This window comes from Pseudomyrmex gracilis, unplaced genomic scaffold, assembly GCF_002006095.1.
Source record: "Pseudomyrmex gracilis isolate BER0280 unplaced genomic scaffold, ASM200609v1 scaffold_791, whole genome shotgun sequence".
NCBI lineage: Eukaryota > Metazoa > Arthropoda > Insecta > Hymenoptera > Formicidae > Pseudomyrmex > Pseudomyrmex gracilis.
Genome location: NW_018021375.1, coordinates 45,414 through 48,451, shown reverse-complemented (window position 1 = coordinate 48,451; position 3,038 = coordinate 45,414).

The following is a 3,038-nucleotide window of genomic DNA, read 5'->3' as shown; positions in this document are numbered from 1 at the left end:
TTTCAACTTTTGATTTTGACCGAAAGTGGGTTATTTCAACCGGAAGTGATTTTTTTTAAACGGAAACCCCCCTTTTTGACACCGGAAAATAAAAAAGCGGAAAAATTTACGTTCAGATATAACCTTGGCTGTTTTAAAATTTTCAAGATGGCAAACGAAAATAGCGGACAAAAATTTTAGTCAGCCGATTTGCACCAAATTAAGTTTACGAGGGTTTTTGGGGTTGCTGATCACGAATCTGAAGTCAAATTTGCAAAATTCAAAATGGTGGATCCAAGATGGCGGACCAAGATGGCGGACGAAATTTTTAGCCAAAATTAATAGAAATTACTACTCTTAGCACTACCCAGGAACAACGGCGTAGACGTGGTACTTTTTTGTTCCCTTTGGGGTGCTTTATTTACGTGAGTCCCCTTGCCTCTCACTATCGGGGTGCTTTATTTACGTGAGTCCTTTTGCCTCTCACTATTGGGGTGCTTTATTTAATTAATTTGTAACTTCAAACAGTTACTTTGCTAAGTAGTACACTTAGCGACTTAACTGTTCGAAATTCCGTCCATTTTCTTGAATGCATATGTCGATACGCCTTCTGAATGATGTGACTGTTCTCAAAAGAATGTCTTGAGATATTGCGGCACAAGCAGTCCGAATACGTTCCTTCATATTCTCCTTGGTTGTTGGTTTTTCGCAATAGACAATATTTTTCAGCATTCCCCACAGGAAAAACTCGGGAGAAGTTAAATCTGGCGAACGAGGAGGCCACGCGACTGCGCCCAATCTCCCAATCCACCTACCATTGTATCGGTTATTCAAATAATTTCTTACAATATTTGAATAATGTGCTGGCGCATCATCCAATTGAAGCCACATCCGTTCTCTGGTGAATAAATCAACGTCTTCCAATAGTTGCGGTAAATCGTCTCGAAGAAACTGCAAAAAGTTTTGTCCCTTAACGTTTTCTTCAAAAAAATAAGGACCTATTAAATAGCCATTTACGATGCCACACCAGACCATTAAAGACCAACGATTTTGGAAATTAGTTGAACAAAACCAATAAGGATTTACATCGGACCAGTAGTGACAATTATGTATATTTACAGTTCCAGTGTTACTGAAAGTTGCCTCATCCGAAAAGAGTACGTATCGGTAAAAGTTTTCATCTTGTTGGATCATTTGCAGAGCCCATTCACAAAAATTTACACGAAGTAAGTAATCATTAAAATTAAAATGTTGTGTCAACGTTATNTGATATGCATGAAATTTTCTCGCCTTTAATATTCTCGCAACTGTTCGCTGAGGTATGCCAATTTCTCTTTCGATTTGACAAGTGCTAATATGACGATCGAGATAAATTTTCGCTAACATGGTTATAACACGATTATCATTACCATCATATTCATGATGTCGTGATCGGCGAACCATAGACCCATTACTTGCTCTCTGGGTAAAGGTTTTAATGGTTACCCTAGTTGGATGCCTTCTATCAGGATAACGTTGAGCACACACACACATACAGACGTTCAGCTCTCGAAAAATTATTCCTACATTCCCCCAATATTTTGATCATGTCCACGATTTCGTTTGGTGGGTAGGCTGTCATATTAAAGATAAGAAATTACCTGAGTTCTAAAAGTATTGGTTTTTCAATAGATACAAATAAGCGGAGATATCATTGCTATTTAAGCATTCACGTCTGCTTTATGATTGGAGGAGGATAGTCATGGTCATAGCAATCTAGCGGAAGAGCTACATACGAACTAGTTGCGCATAAGTATGAATGTCTGAAAGTCAACCAATTTTCACCAAATTTTGTACACGGGAGTTGGTGGGGTTATAACACGATTATCATTAACATCATATTCATGATGGTATCGACCTATGCATTCAAGAAAATGGACGGAATTTCGAACAGTTAATTCGCTAAGTGTACTACTTAGCAAAGTAACTGTTTGAAGTTACAAATTAACTAAATAAAGCACCCCGATAGTGAGAGGCAAGGGGACTCACGTAAATAAAGCACCCCATAGGAAACAAAAAACTACCACGTCCACGCCGTTGTTCTTGGGTAGTGCTAAAAGTAGTACTTTCTATTAATTTTGGATAAAAATTTCGTCCGCCATCTTGGTCCGCCATCTTGGATCCGCCATTTTGAATTTTGCAAATCTTACTTCAGATTCGTGATCAGCAACCCCAAAAACCTTCGTAAACTTAATTTGGTGCAAATCGGTTGACTAAAATTTATGTCCGCCATCTTCGTTTGCCATTTTGAAAATTTTAAACCAGCCAAGGTTATATCTGAACATAAAATTTTCCGCTTTTTCATTTTCCGGTGTCAAAAAGGGAGGTTTCCAGTTTAGAAAAACCACTTTTGGTTGAAGTAACCCACTTTCGGTCAAAATCAAAAGTTGAAAGGTACGCCATTTTGGTTCCCCCTCGAAACTCTACAACTTTTATATGAAACTTTTTTCGATTCCTGGCCACACAAACGAGTTATTGGAGGTGATAGATTCAGATGACTCACCCTGTAGATAGATTTAATGGATTTTTCTGACAAAAAGTGAAGAGACTTTTCTTCGACAAATCTTTCAAATCCTCTTATTTTAAGTAAGTATAAACATTACTCAATGTAACTTATATGTATATACATTGTGACGTGGTAGTCGCGCCGCTCCTCTTTCTCGCCACAAAAATGTCACATTCCGAACGAATCCGTGAATGCGAGCCGTCCGAGCGCCAGGATCCTCAAAAACTTATTAATTAATTGTATCGTTGTCTTACGTTTTGTAATGTTTTTGTACTTAATTTACGTCTCACCGCCTACGTATCAACAAGGGAATACCTGCGATAAGGAGCTTGAAGGGCGAGCTGCTGTAAAGGATAGATAATGCAGCGAGGATCGGCAAGCGCAGGCTACCGTCACCAGCGAATACGGCTCTGATCCAGGCGTAAGGGGGTGATACTCTATTGACCACAGTACGATTCGACACCGCTCGATTCGACACAGATTTATTCGACACCAAATTATTCGACACCGTACG